Source organism: Rattus norvegicus, chromosome 9 (assembly GCF_036323735.1).
Source record: "Rattus norvegicus strain BN/NHsdMcwi chromosome 9, GRCr8, whole genome shotgun sequence".
Taxonomy (NCBI): domain Eukaryota; kingdom Metazoa; phylum Chordata; class Mammalia; order Rodentia; family Muridae; genus Rattus; species Rattus norvegicus.
In genome coordinates this window covers 98,045,992-98,070,432 of record NC_086027.1, presented here as the reverse complement: position 1 = coordinate 98,070,432, position 24,441 = coordinate 98,045,992, and the positions used below count along the sequence as shown (strand labels likewise).

The 24,441-nt window shown below is 46.6% G+C and overlaps 1 long non-coding RNA gene across 8 annotated transcripts in view; it reads right to left on the bottom strand.

The window, feature by feature from the left end:
• Window positions 1–24,441, bottom strand: part of LOC102554789 (uncharacterized) — a 111,512-nt gene that overhangs the window by 84,661 nt on the left and 2,410 nt on the right. For 3 of the 8 annotated variants that reach the window (XR_010054860.1, XR_010054858.1, XR_010054861.1), the window contains exons 3-5: window positions 22,787–22,887; window positions 14,966–22,626; window positions 1,677–1,916 (exon numbers count right to left, since the gene is read on the bottom strand). This is a non-coding gene — a long non-coding RNA (uncharacterized LOC102554789). Of the gene's footprint in view, window positions 1–35; window positions 1,917–14,965; window positions 22,627–22,786; window positions 22,888–24,441 lie in introns of all 8 variants that reach the window. The other 5 variants (XR_005489307.2, XR_010054859.1, XR_005489305.2 and 2 more) reach the window with 5 other exon arrangements.

Genomic DNA, 24,441 nt, shown 5'->3' with positions numbered 1-24,441 from the left:
TAGAATAGACCAGCAGCTGCTCCCCAGGAAAGCACCTTGAATGGAGGCCACATTGTGAGGGCATCTCCACTAAGCAGCCGGACTCAGAGAAACCTGTGGGAGAAACAAGTCTTGAGACACCAAGTCTGACTGGACCGTAGTAGGCATGGATGGAGCCTTGGATGGTCTGGGGTCTTGTTTTCCTCCTCATTCATGAAAGACCTGGGGAGACACCAGACTGCTCCTACAATCACTGAGTTCCTGAGGACAAGATCCACAGGGCCTCAGCCATGACAGGACTGAGCTGTCAGGAGGGGAGGAGTGGTATCGTACACCCAGAAGATAGACTAGCATTCTGGGGTTTCCATCCTGAAAGGCCAAGACACAAGACTCAGGAATGACATGAACAGCTGCAGAGTTGAGCCCCAGCTCCCGCTGGGCACATAGGTCTCTGAGCATCCTGACTTATATAAGCCTGAGCTTTAATGTCTGAGCCAGAACCCATCCTGGTCCAAAGCTGCCTTTATCCCAGACAGCAAAGATAATGTTTGCCTTTGATCTTTACTAGCTACTCAGATAGCCATCTATGCCAGGCTGTGCCTATGTCCCAAGAGGTTGCTGGGAAAGGTGGGCTGCCTCTGCCACACCCAAGATGCTCAAAACCTACCAAGGTTGCTGGTCAGGCCCCACCCAGCAACTCTGTTACATAAGCTGCCTTGTGTTTTCTCAGTCTTTGCATCCTCTGGACACAACATCTAGGCATCTGCTCTCCTCTCTCCCCAGGCTCTGGGGGAGAGGACGAAAAGAGTAAGATCCCGACCATGTCTCCAGACCTCAGGCCTTCAACACTGGATAAACAGAATGCAGATTAAAGGAACGCCACTGTTAGCAGTAAACTCCCAAAGTGTACAGCAAATACTTCCCTGCCATTTAAGTTGTAGGTGTATTCAGGGGCCTGCACCCAGCACCTTTCAAGTTCACCCTTGGCATCACGTGCTGCCTGTGGATGAGCAAGACCAGGAAGGTTTCTGAGACCCACAGTGGCGTGTGCATACCTGCAGCTCATTCTCACCACAGACATAACTACACCCAAGTATGAGAGAAGGGAGAAACTGGCTGCCAGTGTGCCCAGCCTCCACCTCAGGCAGAGACACGAAAGTATGTTGGCAGTTCTTAGGCTGTGGAATCGAATATCCAATTCAAGTAAATTCAGTATTTCCAAGCAAAGACACTAAAAATGTATGGGTATATGTTAGAGTAGATAAATGGAGGATGGACGGATGGATGGATGGATGGATGACAGATACATACATACATACATACATACATACATACATACATATGTACATACCAACATACCTACATAGGTGATTGATGGACAGTTGATAGATGACAGATATATAGATAGGTAGATAATGAATAGATGATGATGATAGATAGATAGATAGATAGATAGATAGATAGATAGATAGATAGATAGATAGATGATTGACAGATGATGGATGGATGATTCACAGATAGATGATTGATAATAGGTATGTAAATGATAGATCTTCAGTGGTCCAATTAACACCATTCCTTTATATTTCTGCCTGAAATATCATTGTTCATTTGATAGAGAAACTTTCCCATGATCGGTTACCAAAATCCAAATATATTAGAGGGGATAAACGCTCATGTGTCTATTGAATGCTGACCAATACAGAGAAGGACTCCCCATGTGCCAGGTGGACCAGCTCCTTCAGATACTGTAGATGGCACCTGCGATGGCAGCCCAGATGAGTCACGCCTGATTCTGAACTCCACAGAGATGCAACCACATGCACTCTTCTTCTGCCTGGCTGCTTCTCATCCACATTGCGACTGAGTCTCTTCAGCTTCTCTTATGCAGTAGCGTCCATCCGCTGTCGCCGTGGAACAGGATTGCTGTGCAGACACTGCAATAGAGTTTTATTTCATAGTTAAAGAGAATCTGTCTTTGCCCTTAAGTTGGAGGCTCTGTGCATGATGTGGCTATGGACGCCTGTGTGAAGATCTCCCTATGTATATGTACATGCGTACATCCCTTTTAGGGAGGTACCTGAAAGAGCCACTGCTCTCCTAGCAGGCTGTTCTCTGGCTTATGGCTACCCACTTCCCCTCGTCAGCATGGACAGACCCTCACGATTCCACATCACCTCCACACTCAGAGTGATGAGCTGTTCTCATTGTCCTTGCCCTGGAATGGGAGCCAGTCTCACAGGGATGTATGAGTTGGTCTGATGCTGCTTGGGTTCTAATGCTAAATACCGGTTCCTTCGAGCAGATCCTCACAGACACCAAGCGATGCTGTATGAACCTTGCTCCCCAAGGAGCAATGAATTGGTCAATAAAAAGCCAGAGTCTATGATTGGACAGTGGAGTGAGAAAGGTGGGACTTGAGGCTTGAGTGAGGAGGTTGCAGGTAGAAAGAAGAAAGAAGACAGAGGTAGGAGGAGGCTGCCGTGACCATGTGGCAAGGAGAAGCAGCAAGAAACAAGGGACTTTAATAGTTGGGGAATAAGATAGTATAGTTCTAAACCCGCCCAATCTAGGCTTATGGCTTGTAGATAAAATACCTGAATTGTGTGTCTTTTCTACAGGCTAGCTAGGATTATAATTCACTCCACACAGGGGTGTTTGAGTTTCTTTCCCCTGGTGACTACTGGGGTGGCACAGCTCTCCCTAGGCTGTGAGATTCACCTGCTACTGTCTGTATAGCGTGCCTGGGAGGCCAGCTGGCCCCATGCCCACTGGGTCATCTCTTTATTACCAACTGTAGGTTTCTTGGAGTTTATAGTGTCCAGGGGAAACTTTTATGGGTCTATGAGCCACGAATACAGCTGTCATAATGGTTTCTTGATGAGCGTAAGTTCTTAACGTTAATAGCATTCTGCTAATCAGGTTTTCCATGGGAATATAAGGTTCACTGTGTCTTGTGAGCAAACTCCTCAGCTGCTCCAAGGCCATGGGACTCCTGGAAGTCCAGTTGTTTTACACAGCAGATTCGTGTCCACCAGTTCACCTAGAATTGACGTTTGCTAATGGCTTAAGCTTTATTCTTCTTTAATCTGTATGAATACATAACTGACCCGATGGTTCAGGGATATTAATTTAAAAAGCCTGCTATTCTGCAGGGCTCTTTGTGTTGTCAATACAGACAATCAAAAATAACAATGAAAGACCACACTAAGTATTCATAGACACAGTAAGTACCTTAGGAACGCCCCACTCCAGTCAGCTGCACTGAGTCTCTCATTCATCCCGCAATGCCTCCTTCCACCACAGATTCTCTATGCCCAGAAAGTGGTCCTTTCCACCTTGTTTCTCTCCAAAAGCATCATGTAGGTTTGGTCTATATTTGCATTTCTAAACAAATTCGGAGTTGATTTTGTCTATTTCTACCAAAACACCTGATATTTGGTGTACATTATATCAAATCTACATATTCATCTGAGGACTGACATCTTTCCGTTTCTGAATTTTCCAGCCCGTGAATGTTATGTTGCCCAGTATGAAGCTTAGACTTTTAAATTTTCTCATGGTGCCCTGTTCTTCATGCACAGGAATCTCACACGTTCTCCCTCAGTGCACAAGGCAATGCGCGCTCCACTGTGGTGTTGTCTCTAAGTGTAGCGGTGAGCTTTGCTCACTCAGACACACTTTCCTAGCTCCTGGGCCCCTCCTGCTGGGCTCCCGTCTCCCACAAAATAATCCCAGATTGTGTCTATGAAAGAAAATGGGTGGTATCTGCCTTTCTGAATCCAGTCTGGTTTCGTCTATTGTGATGGTTTACATATGCTTGGCCCAGGGAGTGGCACTATTAGGAGTGGCCTTGTTGGAGGAAGTGTGTCACTGTGGGGGTGAACTTGGAGACCCTCCTCTTAGCTGCCTAGGGATGCTCAGTCTGTTCCTGGCTTCCTCCAGATGAAGATGTAGAACTCCCAGCTCCTCCTGCACCAAGCCTGCCTGGATGCTGCCATGTTCCTGCCTTCATGATAATGGACTGAACCTCTGAACCTGTAAGCCAGCCCCAATTAAACGCTGTCCCTTATAAAATTTACATTGGTCATGGTGTCTTTTCACAGCAATAAGACCCCAACTAAGACATGTATTTTCCTGCAAATAGCATAATTTTGCCCTTTACACCTCAATAAAATTCCATTGTATATCCGTGTTGTATGCACACAAAGAGAAGACCACATTCTTTTGATCTCCCATCCGGTGGTGGACAGCTATGCTGATTTTATATCTCAGCATTATGAACTGCATTGCAATGAATTTACCAATGAGTGTCTCTGCAGATCTTGCACGCACTTCCTAATATTTACTTTTAAGTATACGTCTTTACATTATTAATTTTATTTTTGAGACTTTAAAAACTAATTCATTGCTGATATATCGAATGAAAACAGTCTATATTAATTTTATACCCAAAAATGTTACTTCCAATCAAATTTTAAGCACCCCCTATAATTCTCTATGTTCATAACCATAGCCTCTTTAAATAAGTTTGATCTATTTGCAACCATCGTTATTTTTATTATTTTTTTCCTCGCTTCATTGCACTGGACCGGCCCTTCCTTTACGATGTTGAATAGAAGTCACAACAGACAATATTAATCTCAAACTTCCACTGAAAGAATATTCAGCACGTGGCTAGTCAACACAAAAGTCCATGGATGTTTTATCACATTATCTCATTAAAACCCACTTGGGGACTACGGAGATGCCTCAGCAGGGAGAGCGCTCACCATCCAAGCCCGAGGACCAGAGCTTGGATCTCCAAAGCCCATGTAAATACCAACTTGGCATGGCAGCCACACTCAAGAGTTGAGGGCAAGGATCCTCCCCACCTATACATCCACTTTACCACACATACGCGCGCGCACACACACACACACACACACACACACACACACAGAGCAAGCTACCTAGCTAGGCTGGTCATATCATCAGGATCAACTGAGCAACCCTGCCTCCATGAACAATGTGGAGAAGTTAGACCCCAACCTTAGGCTTCCACACCCACCCACATACATGTACACATATGTACCGCCACAAATGTGTCCACATACATGATTGTGCATATACATGCACACACAGAGAAACGTGTGGAATAAATGGTAGGGCCTGATTACGAGACTTGGCATGGTAAGATTTTTTTTTTTGATGTGCGGCTATAAACGGGCATCGAGTACTTTTCTCTATCTGTTGAGATAATCACCTTCCTCTTTCATTTTGTTGTCATGTGAATTTAACTACATAATTTTAATTGATTTTCCATTGAGTTAATTATTTATGCACACCCTTATAAGAAATAACAAGGGATCCCTGAACCCTTTGACTATCCTTCAGCTGTAGCACTGTGCATAACTACTAAGTCATTAAAACACACTGATCTTAATCAGACTTTCTCAGTATCACTTTACCCATATTATTCCAGCACTCAAAAGTTGGGGACAAGGATCCCCCACACACATCACACAGGCATGTGCGTGCACATACATACATACATACATACATGTATACATACATACACACACATGCACACACGTGCACGTGCACACAGCAAGCTACCCAGCTATGCTGGTCATATCATACAGCTTTATGTAATTTTCGCCATCCATGTTTGCTTGTGTATCTATGGCCATTGTCAAAACAGAGCGACTCTAACAGTGGAAGATCCCTTCTCACACCCTCCTGTTATAACCAAGTCTTCTTTCCTCCTATGACTCCTCTTTAGCCCCGGTAGCCCCAGCTGTCCTCTGTGTAAGGCTGTCATATACAGAATGCTGCATGAGTGGGGTAATACAATTGGATAGAATCTTTGCAAGCGGCTCTCTCTACTCAGCGTGATTGCATGAAGGAATCCCAGATTATTTGTGTAGCAGTGACCTGGTGTTTTTCCATTCCATGCTATGGATGTCCCACAGTTCATACACCCGGTCCTCTAACGCTATGGATGTCCCACAGTTCATACACCCGGTCCTCTAACGCTATGGATGTCCCACAGTTCATACACCCGGTCCTCTAACGCTATGGATGTCCCACAGTTCATACACCCGGTCCTCTAACAAAGATATACGATGACATTTGGGGTTGTTTGTTTGTTTTTGTTTGTTTTTTACCATTTCCAATAAAGGTGCTACAACCATTTGTGAATGGGGTTTGGGGTGAATTTGTTCTACCATGAAAATTTGAGACAAATACCCAAATATGATATAAGAAACTTCTGAACTGGCAAAAACCATATTTTCACCAGCAATATATGGGTGCCCCAGTGCCTCCATATGATCTCCGACATTTGATAAGTACACTGTGCTATATAAGTTGTTCTGGTGACTGTATAACAACTGGTTGACTATTAATCATTAACCCAGCCTTGTGTTCTCAAGTCCAAGCTTGTGTTTGTAAGCTGCTGTCTGTTCTGCACATCATCAGATCCTATTCGGTAATGTTGTAGCTTAAACTACGGTCTACGTTCTTACCTGAAACCACCGTGTAACGTGTTCTCATACAAAATCCTTACTGGACATTCACACCAAGACTTCATAAAAATCGGTAACAAAATATTCTTCCTTCTTCTATGCTTTGAAGGATCTCTACAAAATTAGCATTATGACGTCTAGCATTCACAGGTAAGGAGTTTTCTTTGGAGAGAAGATGCTAATTTCCCGAGTTCATTTCCTAGTGTGGGATAAGACTTCAGATTTTCTATCTCCTCTAGTGTCAGTTTTGGGAAGTTGTATTTCTGAGAAATTTATCTATTTCCTCTAGCTTTTAAGTTTTCAACATAAAGCTGTCACAACATCCTCTCCTGTGTTTAACCCGTGTAAGGTACAAGGAGCTAATGCCTGTGAGATCACACTGCATTTCATTCCAGATGTTATCCTCTGCCTTCTCCGTTTCCTGTACCAGCTTCTTAAGGCCTTTTATCTTTCTTAACTTATATAAGCCCAAAGATTTAAGGTGTCATTTCTTTTGGACTTGATGGCTGTATCTATTTTTTTTTAATTTTTATTGATTTCTGGTATTTTTTTTTATTTCTTTCCTCCTACTTTTTTGGAGCCTAGTTCAATCTCTCTAATTTTCTCAGAACAAAGAAAACTCTTTGATTTTTTTTAGCCTGCTTTCTTTTCAATTTATTCATGAAGACTGTCAGTTTTTCTCTGAAGTTCTGTCACTTAACCGTTACCAAGATTAAGCTAAAAACAGTTGTATGAAAATGTTTGCTCTAATGCATTTCAGGATTTACATATGCAAATAGAGTCAGAGGGACGTGTACCAGAGTCAGTTGTCTTCCGTAGACTTACAGAAATGTCTATTTTCTTTGTCATTTTTTTTAAATTTTGGATAGGTCCTTTCTATTTAGTATATATAATCTATTATAAATTTGTGATTAGAATTAAATATGTATGACTTGTGGTACTCAAGTATTGCTGAGGAGAAATGGAGACAGGGCCACCATAATGCCGTGTGCGAGGCTTGGGAGAGGAGAGAACAGGTGCTTCTGTGCCATCGGGTTCGTGACTGCTGGAAGGAAATGTGTGTAGCATCTTGGCCCTATAGTCTATTTTAATTTTTTGTACTAGCGTCTTCTCTCAGCATATCCCAGGGAAACACCTCTACAACCTTTTAGAGTGGCTTTAAGAGGATAACCTATCAAGTCATGGAAAGGTTAAGTTTTAATAAATCAATTGATTGTGACAGTATGGCAGATGAACACACACTTGCTGACCAGGGGCCAAGGAAGTAAAGGGACACGATGGCCTCGGAGTATTTTCAGAATAAAAACACTAGAGGACAAGGAGCAGGAGCTAAAGAAGGCTACCCAACTCAGTCGCCTAGACCTGCCATCTGACTTCACTCCTAGCTGCTGCTCTCCAGGCCTGGCTTAGTGCCAGGCCAGACAACCCATGTGTCTGTGACACCCATGGCCCACCACAAAGTAACTACAAACACCAGAGGTTGATACAGTTTCACACAGTCCCCTCTCCAGCTATGAAATCCACAATCCAGCTGCCCTGGCTTGTCCCCTTTGTCTACTTTGTCCTGGAGCCCTCTGTCTGCCTGCCTACAGCCACCCCTCTCCACCACAGTGGCTCTCAGACTCCAGGATCCTAGGAGAGGGGACACTCTGGGTGAGGACCGGGTCAAATCTGGGGGTGCAGAGCAGACGCGGGATTGCTGACAGCAGCTTAAAGAGCATGGTGTAAGCGCAGGCTCTCCTTGGCCGGGAGATCCAGAAAGAAGGTCAGTGGGAAAACAGACATGAAGTGGAGCTTCCTCCGAAGCCACTCCCCTGCGAGGAAGAGGCAAGCCTCCAACTCCAGTCAGACACCCACATTCACAGGTCACCTACCCAATAATGAACCACTTCTGTCACTTTCAACTGGGGGCGGTGCCCTAGCTGCCACTTACATGGCCATGCACCCGTGAGCTACTGGCCAGGCTGCAAGGGTTACGTATGGGGCTGTGAGGAGTGAGGCGCCTCACCTTAGGGGCATCAAGCAAGGATAGGTCTGGACCAATCCCAGGGTGCTCTGAGGCCTCTCCACCATGTGCACTGATGGCTGTGAGGATGAACAACATCCCTCAAGGTCCACTGTCCCCACCAGGAAGACTGGCACTGACCCACAACCAAGACAGAGACGACGCCAGCCCTCTGAGTGGAAATTAATTGATTCTGCCTCTACAACTTTCCCAATTTCCTAGTGTTCTGCGACTGGCAGAGCAACTGATGGGAACACTACCTTTCTATAAAACGGTTAGCCCCAGACTTCAAAGCCTTCTGAAAAGTACTTTTAATTACGTTCTCCCCAACAAGACATCCGAAATCGCCTCACCTCGCCTTTGTGTGGGTATTTATCCTAAGCACAATGCCCACGTCCTGTGCCATCGGCATTTCCCTCTCATCGTTGGAAATGCGAGTACTTTGGAACTGACTGGAGCAAATTATAATGCACCCAGCCAAGGCCTTTTGTCACGTAGCCCTTCGCCAGCGCTGCCCGCCTGGCCCTGTGAAAGCTGTGGGACCCACTGGAGTTCATTTGAGAATACTCTACCCCAAGTTGGTCTTGCAAATTATTTCTGCCCTATGCAGAGTCTTTTTACTCATAGCATCAAGGGGCTTTGAATCACGCATAATACATACTCGTTCATACACAGGGGGAAGGATTATTGCGCAACCAGGATTAAATAGCGTTGTTGGTAATGAGCTGATAAAAACCAAATCAAAACCGAATCATCGCGATTCCGTGTTTCCCCTGTGGCGACATGGCGTGAATACGGACAGAGAAACTTCAGGGCTGCCAGGGTTCGGGTTGTTTGTTCCTATGGAGACTAGCCTGTGCCATCCTCCACATGATCAATACTTGGGCTGGGACAACTGTTGCCACAGGGAAAACAGCCCAGCCTTTTCTTCAAGGCCCAGAAAAGTGAGGAAGAATGGGTCGTTCCGAGGTCAACCAGCAGTAGGATGAGAGCCAGGAAGGCTAGTGTCTCTGCTGCTGTCAAGGGGCCTGATTTCCTCAACATGGCAGTGAGCTTGATGCTAGTAAGGCTAGCCCAACTGTAGGCTCTGTGAAGAGGAGAGACCCAGCCTCTCCCCCCACCAACTGATGAATGGAAGGCAGTCATCAGGGTGTGGAAAGACTCAAGAGTCCATTGTGCCGGCAGAGAGTGGCAGCCAATCTCCTTTCTAGTGACACTCCTAATGGCCAAGGGCACTTAGCAATGTCTCCATGCCAAGCAGATACAGCCAGTCACTCAGCTCATAGCCTTTGTCCCTGCGAGTATGAAACCACCGCTCACAGCTCTAGGAGCATGGGGAAAGCTTGAAGAATGTTGGTCCTATGCACAGTTTACCTCAAGGGGACACCCATGCAACCTCTGATTCCTGGACCTCTAAAACAAACATATACACACTCCATTCACCATCACCCCCAGATCAGATCCATGCTGCCAGTGCTCACCATGATGCAAATCCTCCTCTCTAAATGTAAACACGGCAGTCACTATTAAGGGCATTTAGTTATTTTAGACAATTACTTTAGTGCCCTACCCACACCCTAAAGGTGTGGAATATGGAAATATTGACCCTGGAAGTAAACTGAAGTCCCTTCAGCAGAATGGTTCAAAGCCTCCCTCATTCTTGGTTCTCCCTAGGGTAGAGAATGGCTGGGAGGTGGGGATCTTAACAGGAACCGGAAGTCAGGGGACATGTGACTGTACTGAGGTCACTAAGAGCCACTTGGAGTCTAGAAACGCATGCTTGTTTCTCCCAAACTATCTTATGTGTTTTTAGGTAAATAAGCCCTCCTGAATCTTCCTGAACCTTCCCCCAGTACAAAAGGGCCAACTGCCATGGAACTCTGGAAGCTTGGACATGATACTTGTCATGCTGTCCCCCTCTCTGCAAGTCTCAGGACAACTGTAGTGCAGCAATACGCCTGCACCAGACTCTGTCTCTGAGAGAAGCCCCTCAGATTGCAGAGAGGACCCAGCTAGTGAGTGTGGAGAGGAAGTTTACTGCATAAATTAGATGCCTGTGACATGGAAAGAGGCCACAGTAGACCACTGATCTGGGGAGGACAGAGCTGTGTGTCATTTGTGTCAACTGAAGCCAAGGAGATGAGGAATGGTTGGACATCAGAACCTACACAGGCCTACACAGGTCCCTAGCTCCTGGGGTAGCACCTGGGACAGCACCTGGGACAGGACAGCACCTGGGACAGCACCTGGAAGGCATCAATCAGTGCATTGGCTGCGTGAGGCTCTGGACTCCTCCTGCAAAGCCACATGACTATAATGAACTGTCACAGGCACCAGCTCTGATACGAGCTGATGTTGTATGGGACCCATGTCTCTGTTTGCAGATATGAGGCTCACCCCTCTGAGGAGGGGCATTTGCTCCTTCACTGACCCCAACAGGAAGTAGAGCTAAATGGATCTCTGAGGTTCATTGGCCAGCTTAAACAACTTGGTGAGTTCCAAACCAAGGTGGACAGTGCCTGAGGAACAACCCTGGAAGTTGTCCTCTGGCTTCCATATACAAACATGCATACACATATGCATACCCTCACACACATGTAAACTGCACACATACAAACATGTACATGCACATGAATAGACACACACACATGCACGCACACACACACACACACACACACACACACACTCACCACTTTCTATTCTGAGATCACTGCCTGTTTACACTGAATTGTGATAAATAACACAAGAGCAGAGGGGGGTTCTATGTGTCTTTACCCAGAATTCCCTGAGGCAATGCCTTACAAAAGCATACAGGGCTAGAGACTTGGTTCTGAGGCTAAGAACACTGGCAGTTCTTGCAAAGAACATGAGTTTGGTTCTCATTACCCTTGTCAGATGGCTAGAAAGTGCCTATAGTTCCAGCCCCAGGGTATCTGATGCCCTTTTCTGGCCTCCAGACACACACACACACACACACACACACACACACACACACAGAGAGAGAGAGAGAGAGAGAGAGAGAGAGAACACTAAAATTAAATGTTTAAAAGAATATGGTGCAAAATCACAGAAATACTGGCATTGACACAAGGCTCTTATTCAGATTACCCTAGTTCACATGCACTTACACGTACTCACATTTCTATCATGGTGCTATCCCCACCCTTCTGCCCTCCTCTGTCCTCAGTCCTCCCTGACTGGCTCCTGGTTACCACCTACATCTACCAGAGAGCTGTCTTGGTTTGATTCCTGGACCTGCAGAGAGCAGCCAAGTCTGACAACGCAGCAAATGAACATCGAGAAGAACGCCTCCAACCAAACTAGACACAGGAGGCAAAGGCTCAGTCATCCAGCCAAACTGGGTAACCCAACTGCACTCTGGGCAGTCAGGAAACCTCCTTCCATTTTTTTGTGGCACTGTCTTAGGAGAATCTCACACTTCAACTGAACCCTGCACATAAATTAGCCCAAGATGCTACTAACATAGAAGAGAAACAGAGAGGGACAGATTTACAGCACCTGGCCTTACTCTACATCCAACCTTGGCTTTGGGGATTGACCTATGAGACTGCATGTTCTGTCCTTAACCACATTTCTTGGCGGAGGAGAAGCCTCAGCTCCTCTCCTTGACACAGAGAGGTAATCATGAGAACACAGAGCCTTGGCTATGTGATCCGTAAACAGACACTCTGCCCCCACACTGTCCCCCCACAAGGTCATGAAATCTAGCCAATGAAATCCAAGTTAGAGCTTTCCAGGTGCTGGTGCCCACAGAAGTGTCATGGTCTCCCACTTTACAGACAAGACAACTGAGGGACAGACAAGAAAAAATTCACATGTGACTGGTGCAGTATGAACCCAGATCCACTTCAAAGGTTATTTACACTTAAACCCCACCTCTATAGCAAAACCCACTTCACAGAGTGGGTATACAGATCTCTTTGGTCACTACTATTTGGGCTCACCTCCCTAAGTCTTATCACTCTCTTCCAGGCCTGGAGGCGAGTCCAGGGCCAGGCAGCTATTGGCAGTGGAACTGCTGCCCACTGCTGGCTGATTGGTGCAGTGCCTCCAGCCACTGGTCAGGAAGAGAGCAAAGCCACCCTCTGCCCGTTCTAAGTGACCAGCAAGGGTCATCCCTGGAATGGAAACAGCCCATTCATTCATGAACAGTGAGTACTCCGTGGAGATTGGTTGCTGTGGTTCCCTGAAAGGAAGCCTCTCTCAGCTTCCCTGGTGTGGGCAGTGGTAGTTAGAAGCTTGGATGAGAACTCTCCCTTATCCCAAGGGAAGGTGTCCATCCTATAATTGCTTACAGGGAAGGATCCGAGGCCTTTTAGAAAGAGAGTTGAACCCACGCACAGACAATAATTCACAAATCACCCAGGGCAACACTGTACTGTTCTGTACTGGTCTGAAATGTGAACGGCCCCGAGGCAAGCTGGACTTGTACTTGGATGGACATCCAGCCTCTCTATTCACACTCACGGAGGAATCCCAGGCCCCACTATGACCTGGCAAGCAAGTTTCTCCACGTAAGCTATAGGTGCTAGAATACTGCCTTGCTAACCTCTGCACAAGCTGGACTTGGGCTTTTGTTCACTGACTGCTGAGATGTTCAACATGGCTGCCTCAAGCAACTGCAGAACCACTGCCCAAGGACAGTCAACAGCACTGGCCTGGAGCTGGTAAAGAATTTTTTTTCCACTAGAGTTGATCCTTAACTTAAAAGTGTGCCCAAGACCAACTACATTTGTCGAAACTCGAACTACTCACTTAAAATGGGAGAATTCAGAGCTGGAGAGATGGCTCGACGATTAAAAGTGTACCTTGTTCTTACGGAGGAGTTGAGCTCAATTCTCAGCACTCGAGAGTTAGCCAGCTCACAGGTGCCTACAATGCTAGATCCTGGGGATCCTGGTACCCACCTGCACCTACACTCACGAGTGCAGATACACACACACACACACACACACACACACACACACACACACACACCAATTTTAAAATAAAGTATTTTTTAAATGGGGAGATTCAATTGCGTGAATACAACCTGAAGGGTTTTTGAAATTGTTTAGGGTTTTCCTCTCTCTGAGGACAAAGTCCTCTTTGAGAGAGGTTCACCACTGTCCTCCTGTAGCACATCATCCCAGGGGAACCCCAGTTAACAGAGACAAATACAACCCATCTGTGTCTCAGCTGCCTTTCCTAGGCTGGTGCTCACTGCCGAGCTTCCAGCTAGAGAATGTCCTGAAGACTCCCATGCCACCAACACAGGGGTCAGTCTCTCTGCCCAGCACTCACCACAACACTGCCTCCACTCACTCTCTCCCTAAGGTGGTAGTACTGAAATGGGTGACTTCATGGCCAAACACATTGTCAAAACTCAGTCCATACAGGGTTGGGGGGGATGGGACTTGACTATGCCCCTGTTTTTCTCCTGTGGCAGTCCCCTCACCTTCTTTTCTTAGCTGCTTGATCTTCATCCCCTCATTCTGATTCCTTGGATAATGGCACCCCAGGTAAAAGGTCCCAAATGTCATCTACATGCCAATCACTTCAAATCCCTCTCCCCGTGTTTTTCCACGATTAAACTTGCAGGCGAGTTTCTTCTACTCAAGCCTTCCCTTGGACACAGAACAGGCAACCAGCTCTTCAAGAGTCCACCTCGAACTCCACAAAGCTCTTCTCTCAGCCTTCCCCAGCTGAGTCTATGAAAAGCTGGTGCTCCCTCTGCTCCTCCTCTTGCCCCCTCATCACTCCCATCCCTCAAGGTTCTTATTCTACAGTCCGCCCTGACTTCCTCTCAGTAACTTAGGAGGCCGAGCCATCTGCTACTTCAGACCCTGAGGAACTTCCCTCTCCTCTAGAAGAGCCACTGTCCTTGCAATGACCTTGAAGCCTCTCCATGATGTAGCCCCCATTCACTAGGCCTCATTCTGCTCCAGCTAGGGCTATTCCTCACACATGCCCAGCATAACCCTTGCTTAGATGCCTTTGTCTCTGCTATACAAATGCCTGGAGTGTCCCCGCTACCACCCCAAACCATTGTATATTCATGGCTTTCTCCCACTCTTCCTATAATGTCCCAATCAAATAATAATGTCACCTAATCAAAAGATGGCCATCCTACATAGCATCCACCCACCCCCGCAGCACTCCCTACCCCTAATCTTTCTTTGCTCACCCTGTGATCTCTGATGTGTGTGAGTTCACTGCCTCCCCCCACACACACATGCTGGTGCCTATGCTCTGTGATGTGAGGACCTTCTCTGGTTCATCACTATGTTCCCAGTACCCTGATGATCCACCAGTACCCTGACTCCACCCATCTCTTGACATCGACCATTGTTCCAGACTGGGCTCAATCTCATCTCTCCCAGAAGTTCTCCAGAATGAAACCCAAGCTCCCAGACATCTTGGGCGACTCTGTCGTTGTCTGCATATCACCTGATCCCGCTTTGCTTCTTACCTTTGATCCTAGACTCGTGGTTGTCTGGTTGGCTTTTCAGTCTTGTTGCAAAGCTCACAGGGGATGATGAGGTCACACTGTCTAAACCTTCCACCTTCTCAGGGCCAGGAGGAACTCACTTTGCTTGAGCCTCAACTCAGACCAACAGATCAATCACTCAGCTTTCCCCCCCCCCAGAAATGGGGGCTTATCTCCGGGTCAGCTATGCAGGAAAGCAAGCTTGCTCCCACCCCAAATGTGGCTTGGTCTAGCAGGTGAAGTAATGTGAGTGCTCCGCAAAATGAATCCACCCCAGAGGTCCGAGAGCAACAGTAGCTTTGTGAAGACACGGTCCTCAGACGTACCTCTAAGGGAGTAGGGAGCATACCTTGCCCCTCTGCCTCCCCTTCCATTTTTATCCTGCTATGGCCTCATCATAGAGGGTTGAAGGTACTACACTTCTTTCTGCCCAGCTAAACTTGATATGTACCTCTTGGATTACCACAAGGACAATGGCTAGTGTCTCAAATAGCCTTGTCTAGAAGCTATGTTTAGTGCGGTATCTGGTTTACCTTCTGGCTTGTTCTAGCGTAGAAGCATTTGGCTCCATGCTCCACTCCAGATGTCCTTGGCAAGTCAAGGACTTGGAAAGGCCAAGGCAGCTTCAGGCCACCTTTAACAATGGCAAGTCCCAGAGACTGGCCCCTGACCCCAGTTGCACATCCAGAGGTAAGACCCTCGAGCAAGGCCCCAAAACCTAGAGCTCTTCGGAAGAAGCAGACATGATGCTGATTGTTGACTCGAGATTACTTCCCCTCCACCCTCCTCCCCTGTCACCTCCAACAGCGAGAAAGCTTCAACCAGAATACATTTGAATGGCAAAATAATTTATGCTTAATTAGTGTGCTAGATTTAAAATTAGAAGTTTAAATGCACAATCAATGGATTGTTTAATCTCATTGTTTTGCCAGTCATTAGCCATTCTTTCTAGATGTCTGTGACAAGGGAGTGTTCTCCTTATTCCCAGGGTCCCCTTTCCTTTCCTGCCCATAAATTATGCCAGATTAACCTTCCTCAAACCACATTCTTCCAGGGTCACAAGATGCCTCCAGAGAACTTGAAAAGTTTCTCACTGACAGCTGATGTTGGGAACCAGGGACTCGGTCTGCTTCCAGTGTCCAGTTGCTGAGGCAACATGGTCTGCATGGTGCCTTCTGCTGATCGGCTGGTGTTTCTCCGCTTTGCTCACTCTCTTCCCTCCTTTCACCTTGGGAAGTACATTTCCACCTTCCAAAGACAACCAACTTTTTAACTCACAGATCTGATTCCACTCACTCAGTTCTCTACTCTCCACAAGCTCCTGTCCCGCCAACACACACACACACATACACACACACACATACACACACACATACACACATACACACACATACACACATACACACATACACACATACACACACATACACACACACATACACAACACATATACACACATACACACTCACACACACATACACACATACACACATACACACATACACACACACATACACAACACATATACACACATACACACTCACACACACATACACACACATACACACATACGCATACACACACACGCACACACACGCACACACACACATACACACACACATACACACACACATACACATACACACACACAGCTGTTTCTAATCTTCCCTGCTGTGTTTCAGCTCCCCATCCCAACATCATGCCCCGCTCAGGGAAAGTGACTTTAGCTTCCCTTCTGCAGAAGGGAGGACACCATGAGAGCTCTCATCAGTCTGGGTGGAGGACAGCCTCACAACTGTCTCATCTCTCCAGCAGCAGTGGAATGTCCCTGCTAGTGGCCCTGGCTCTCAGGTAACCTGCTCCTCTGTCCCATCCTAGACCCCTTCTGTTGGCAGCACTCTCAGTGAGCGTCCACCTTGTGTGGGGCATATACACTCTAATCTCCCACAATGCCTGATCCATATTTTCTGTGCCAAACCCAGTCTCTGCGTGAAAGCCTGCCCTCAGAGTCTCTATTTTCCTTCCTATCTACATCCCTGCCTGCACTGGCTTCATGCAGATCTCCAACTCTCTGGTCAGTCACTCCCATTGCCTGTGGAGCCCCCTCCTCTCCGCATCCAAGTGTCAAACATCACCACACCAACAGCCCTGTCCTTAGCATCGTCTCTGTGTTTCCTGACTAATCTTATTACTGATGCCCTGTGTTTGTTCTTCCAGACAGGAGTCCTAGAAAATGGGGGTGGGAGAGATAGAGCAACAGTTAGCAGCAATGGCCACTGTTAAAGCACTGGCTTTGAGGAAGACCAAGGTTCATTTCCCAGAACCTACATAGCAGCTCACAATTGTCTAAAACTATGGTTCCAGGGGATCCAACGTTCTCTTCTTAGAGGTTGATGATGTCATTCTGCAGGTGAAGGCAGACAAGTTAAAATGGGGCCTGTCATTGGGCGAGAAGGAAGGGAGGCGGGGACAGAGGTTTTAGAAGGGAGGGAGAAGCAAGAGAGAAGGAAACGGGAGTGAGGAGAAGAAGCTGGGAGAATATGGCGGCACATGCTAAGATCCTTCTCTGCGCATAGATACAGGTTGTTATGACTATTTTTAAGGGATGGGTGTGTACAGGATTTTGTGTCGTGTAGATGGGCAAATTATATCTTAAATTGGATCAGAGGTTATTGTGTGCTGTGTTCTTTCATGTGGCGACTTAATTGAGTCCACAGTAAGAGAGGCATGAGATAGGCGGTCTCTGTATGAAACTGGCATGACAGTGACCCGCCCTGGGAGCTAGATGGGTAGAGAGATTGCTGCTGGGCTCAGAGAGTAGCCATCAGCAGTGTGAGATGGAATGGAACTTAGCGGGTGAGACGCTTTGCTGACTGAGATGAAAATATTCCACAGATGCCATGTGGCCCTATGGTGCCGGCATTAACTCAGGTTAAAAGAAACCCTTTTTTATTTTTACCACAACTTCTTCTTGCCTATGTAGGTACTGGATGCAAATGTGCAAGCAAAACATTCGTGTACTCAAAAACTAAAATCCAAAGAGCGTGGGAGGTGGCCCAGCGATTAAGAGCATCTGGAAGCTCTGGGTCTTCCAGAGGACCCAGGGTTAGTCCCAGCACCCACCTGGCAGCTCATAACTGTCTGTAAACCCAGTTTCAGGGGATCTGACACCCTCACACAGACAGATATGCAGGCAGGCAAAACAGCAATACACATGAAATAAAAAATAAAAATAAATGTAAAACTTGAAAAAAATGATGTAGTTTGATGTAGTTATTAAACCACGATGATAGAAATCTGCAGGTTTCCAGGTCCTTATGTATGGGTAGCCAAACCTGAGCTCACCTTTCTCTTCCAGGAGAGGCCCTCCTAACCCCACAACCATTCGACCTGTGGTTCTTGGCCTTCCCCTGACCCTCACTGTCTCTGTGTCTTCTGCCATTGTTCAGCTGCCTAGGAAAACACAACTGTGACCTCTTGCGTTGTTAATCCACTCTCTACCATCCATGTATAGAGCAGTTAGCTGCATGAAGCCTGTCGAAAACCAGAGGAAGCCTAAAGAAAAGACACCAAGGTAGAGTGAGTTTCCATCTCACTGAACAACGGTTTTGTCTTTGCCTCTCTGGCATTTGGAGTCCCGAGGCTGAAGGTCTCCTCCGTGGCTGAAGGAACTCCCTCCCCTACTCTCTGTTTCTGAGCCACCTATACATGGAGTTGGCCCTTGACCCTTGACCCTTCTTTGTCTGGCAAACACCTGATTGACTTTTCCTTGCATGTATTGACTCTTGTAACCATTTGAAAGCCACAGCCACAAAAAAAAAAATCTGCATTATCTATAAACTGGATGCAAGCAGCATCTAAAAGTATTCTCCAAACAAACAAACAAGAAAAACCACACACACTATAGAAAAGTGCCTGAATCAGTCAGAAGGGAAACTTCTCAGGGAAGATATTTACAGCTTGTTAGAGTGATTTGCAGAGGAGACAGGATGGGTCAGTAGAGGGTAGGAATACACCTTCCCCGGGGAATGACTTAGAGATCATAACTCTGTCCTCTACATAAACCTCAGCCTCATGCCAGGACCTCAAAGGTAGACTTTGTGGGGTCACTGGATCTCTCTGTCCCTCTCCCCGATGTGACCACATTACATGCATCTCTCCTTTCTCCTGCTTTTCACTGTTTTTTTAAAAACTTAGATAAAATTTAAAATCCTGCCAATCTTTCCCCTGAAAAGCGCACCCCTGACAGTGATCAAACTCACTCCTCACTCAGTTTAAAAACAGATTCTCATTTAACAATAAGCAGTAAGCAAATTTCCGTGCCATTAAATACTCCCACCATCAAGTGCTCTTGCTCCACACAGACGCCGATGACGCAGAGCCCGCAGGATCAATGCACCACAGCTTACTGAACCACTTCCCTCTTGTGGATGTTTGGGCTGATTCCAGCTTGCAGGGGTTCATCAAGTGGCCCCTCCCGAAGAAGAATGCCCCTGGAGAAAGGGCTCGCTCTCCTTGCAAAATGGCAGTTCTCCGGCTCAACAGTTTTAAGACCCAGCGTCCACTGAGGACAATTGTGACGCTCTGCTCCATCAACCTCTAATCCCCATGCCCATACCTCGCTCCCAAACGGTCTCCGCTTGTCTTCGAGCCACCGTTTTTACTACTAACTCAACATTTTCTAAGCTTTTCTGAAAAAATGGATTATTTACTTAAAAAAAAGCTTTGGATGCTGGAGATCCAGCTCAGTGGAACACGGCACAGTTATCATATGTAGTGGTTTGAATAGGTGAGTTGCTCATGCTTGATCCATATGGAGTGGCGCTATTAGGAGGTGTGGCCTTGTTGGAGTGGGTGTGGCCTTGTTGGTGGGTGTGGCCTTGTTGGAGCGAGTATATTATTGTGTAGGTGGGCTTTGAGGTCTTATATGCTAAAGCTATACCCAATGTGACACACAGTCTCCTCCTGCTACCTGTGGGTCAAGATATAGAACTCTCAGCTCCTTCTCTAACAAGCCTTCCTGCATGGCCGCCATGCTTCTCGCCCATGATGATAATGGACTAACCTCTGAAACTGTAAGCCAGTCCCAATTAAATGTTTTTGTTTATAAGAATTGGCGGGGTCATTGTCTCTTCACAGCAATGAAACCCTAAGACAGCATATAAGGTGTGGGGGTCTGTTCCCAGCATCAGCTATTCACAGAACTAGCACCATTTTCTTGCAGAAAAGTGACAAGCTACAAATGTTTGTTTAGCAACAACTGTTAATGCAGTTACTAGACTCTCCTCTTTTTACATGCACACTTCCAGATGTGAAATCAGACAAGATGCTCTCCGTCCATATCTTTATGCCCATGCTGGGTGGGTACAAGCCATCCTTTGTCAATAGAATGTCTCCTTTGAATTTGTATTTCTTTACATACTGATGAGACTCAACCTTGCTTTGAATGATCTAGTGGTAGTTTTGCTTCTGTGTGAATTAGCTGTAAATGTCTGTGGCCCCCTGGCCCAGGACTCTTCTTGATGCTACTCCACACACCTCTGTAGCCAGTACATACTTGGTAGAGTGGGCTTTTCTCCCAACGTTCTTCTTTTGTTAAATCTCCTCAACATTGATGATGTGATTTGATTTTTAGGACTCCTTGTCCAATTTGCTACTTTGTTGGTCTATAGAAAAGCTATTATTTTTGACATTTTATAAGGTAATAGTTTCACTTACTGAATATTTTATATGTGCTAATAAATGTTTTTGTTCATCTGCTTGTATGCTCTTGCCTGTGTGTGCCTTATGTGTGGGCACATGTGTGTTCAGGTGTACAAACACATAACACACATGTGTACTCAGGTATACACACACACACACACATGTGCAGATGCATGTGGAAGTCAGAGGCTGACACTTGGTGTTTCCCTCAATCTCTCTCCACTTTATTGTTTGAGACAAAACCTCTCTCTAAACCCAGACCTCACCCATTCAGCTAGATTTGCCCAGTTTAGCTTGAGGAATCCTCCTGCCTCTGCCTCCTCACTGGGGCTGCAGATGTACAGTTGACTCTTGACCTGTGTGCTAACCACAGGTCCCCAGACAACAAGTGCAGCAAACACTTCACACACTGAGCCTTCTCCACCATCCTCATGTTTTCTAACAAGCAATATCATCTGCAGATAGTGATTGACCATCCCAAGTTTCTAAGTATCTATTTGTGTGAGTGCATGTGTGCTAACACAGACACACACCATGTGTGTAAGAGCTTGCAGAGGTCAAAGAGTCATCAGACTCTTCAGAACTGGAGTTTACAGACAATTATGAGCCAACATATAGGTGCTGGGAACAAAGCCTGGGTCCTCTGCAAGAGCAGTAAGTGCTCCTAACCACTGTGCTGTCTCTTCAGCCCTGTCATTTGGGGATCTTTAAGATATGTGTTATTTTGATTTCCTGTTTCTGTCCTAGCCCAATTTCTAAAACACCGCTGGAGTCCTGTTGGCCTCAGGCTCCCTTACACACAGTTGCACCTATAAGGTTACATCCACAAGACACTCCCAGAGGCTCCTGGCCTCCCCCTCATTTCCCGGGCATTCCCTAGTGAGTACTTTAGTACTTGTAGGAAAATGAGTTTGCGGTGGCTTTGTCCCTTCTGAGTTCTCTTTGGTCCTGCTACTGAGAAGTATTCTTTGGTCCTTCCGCTTCCTGGAAAGGGCCAGCCTTAAACAGGTGTGGGAGGAGGAAGCCAGCAGTGACTGTGAACATCGTCTAAATCGGAGATTGCTAGAAAGAGCATCTGGCTTCAGATTCTCTCTAGCCCTGTTTCCCGTTCTGCAGTTGGCTTCGTCGGTAATGAGGCTGACATTCTGACCCCCTAGGTCTGCTACTTCCTTTCAATTGGTTTCCAAATCAAGACAGGCAGGAAATGAGGAGAGTGAGCTGCTCTCTTTTTCCTTTTGACGGTGGTGAAAAATATATCCGCACGCGGGTTAAGACGCTGGCTGCTACATTCACAGAAAGAGTCCCTCTCACACTTTTACTCTAGCTCACTGCAAGATGTCGAAGAAATGGATATTAAAGATTATCAAACGGTACTGGCAAGATTTGTTTCTACTACTTTCAATTACGTGTACCCATGCGTCTCTAAGAGGGTATGTACCCGTGAACTCAGGTGCCCATGGAGGTCAGAAAAGGATGTCAGATCCCCTGTGTCAAGCTCTCAGCTGACCTGTGCAGACCTTGTCTGCTGGACCCAGGATCTGAGGACCTGACGGAATGGAGCGGACTACAGTCTGATGCCGTAGACAACCTTACTTCAGTTTAGTGTGCTCTTATACGTGAACATAACAAAGAAAGCAGTGATCCAAGGAAGGTCGTTTGAGTTCAGATCAACACATAAATAAATGCCAGGAAGCACATACTAAATATTAACAGAGCAGTCCTTTCCCAAAACTTTCTCAGGACAGAGCAATTGAAGCATAATTGTCCGGCATGTACTAGAGATCATATCAGTGTCTTCGTCAGGGTTTCTATTGCTGCACAAACATCAGGACCAAGAAGCAAGTTGGGGAGGAAAGGGTTGATTCAGCTTACACTTCCACATTGCTGCTCATCACCAAAGGAAGTCAGGACTGGAACTCAAGCAGGTCAGGAAGCAGGAGCTGATGCAGAGGCCATGGAGGGATGTTACTTACTGGCTTGCTTCCCCTGGCTTGCTCAGCTTGCTCTCTTTTAGAATCCAAGACTACCAGCCCAGGGACAGCACCACCCACAATGGACTGGGCCCTCCCTCATTGATCACTAGTTGAGAAAATGCCTTACAGCTGGGTCTCATGGAGGCATTTCCACAACTGAGGCTCCTTTCTCTGTGAGTTCCAGCTCCAGCTTGTGTCAAGCTGACACACAAAACCAGCCAGTACAATCTGTGAAAGAAAGCATGAAAGTGAGGCAGAGACCATTCCCAGATTCAGGGTACACAGGCCAGATTGGGTTCTATAGCTATGATCTGACACCCAACAAGAATAAACCATCTTATAAATTGAAGGTAAATGGGTATCACAGGAGGCAGGAAATCAAGTCCAAGAATAATCCAGGAACCAAAATGAACCTGAGGTAAAAGAAACTCTGCCTTTTTTCCTGATCCTCTCTCATACTCCCCCAAGACCTTGTTTACCAGGCTTCATTCCTTTGGTTGTGTTCCAAAACCCTGGAGCTGGAGAGACAGGCTGTCGTGAGTCACTGTGTGGCTGCTGGAAAACGAACCAAGTTCCTCTGGAAGAGCAGCAGTGTGCTGCCTAGTTTTATGTCAAGGTGACACAAGCTAGAGTCATCTGAGAGAAGGTAACCTGCACTGAGAAAATTCCTTCACAAGATCTAGTAGTAAATCCTATCGGGCATTTTCTTAATTAGTAATTGGTGTGGGAGGGCACAGCCCACGGTGGGTGGTACCACCCTTAGGCTGGGGGTCCTGAGTTCGATAAGAAAGCAGGCTGAGCAAACCAAGCTAGTCAGCAGCATCCTCCGTGGCCTCCGCATCCGCTCCTGCCTCCAGGTTCCTGCCCTCTTTGAGTCCCTGTCTTGACTTCCTTCGGTGATGGATGGAGCTGTAGAAATGTGAGCCACATAAAGCCTCTTCTCCCCAAGTTGCTTTTGGTCATGGTGTTTCATCATAGCAATGGTCGCCCTAAGTACGACAAGAAGTGTGACTTCGGTCAGTGACTTCCTGCCTGGTTCCTCATGAGCCTCGTGAGAGCACAAAAGCTCCTGCTCCTGAGAAAGCACAATGAAACCCACCCAACTTTAGAAAAGAATGGGGACACACGCCAGAGCTGTCATCAGCCCACAGTATAAGGTTTGTTATATCCCTAGGACAGCAAGGGAACCTGGCCTCAGTTGGAATTCCAAAGGGGTTTACCAGTGAAGTGTGGTGGTCCACACCAGGAGGGTGAGGCAGGGGGATCACCATAAATTCAAGACTATCCCAGACTACCCTGTCTTGAAATGGAAGTAGGGGATGGAGCTGGTAAAAATCCAGAGGTTTGCTCGTCCCCATCTCCACTGAGGCAGCGCAATGCTTAGCTCTTCAGAGTCAAGCCCCTCAGAGTCACCAGAAATCCCTAACATGCCTGGATGGTGTCAGAGCCATCAAGACATAGAGAAACTGAGTGGCCCTGTTCCCTTGTTACACAAACAGCTGCCAAGAAAACCACCCCACCACCCATTAGGTCGATGGGCGAGCCAGTCCTGCCGTAGAGCAGTGAACCCGTTTACCCTAATGCCTTGGTTGAAGCCTTCAAGCTAAGAGAGACTCAGCCAGAAAGAACCACAGAGATGTTCAGCCAAATTGAGAAGTCCCTGGTTCCTCCAGTTCTCCATTAGGGAAGCCAGTCGATCAGCCACTAGAAGGATCAACTGGATTCTTCTTAATAAAATATCTGAAGCAGGTGACTTTATAAAGAAGAAAGTGTTCTCGTAAC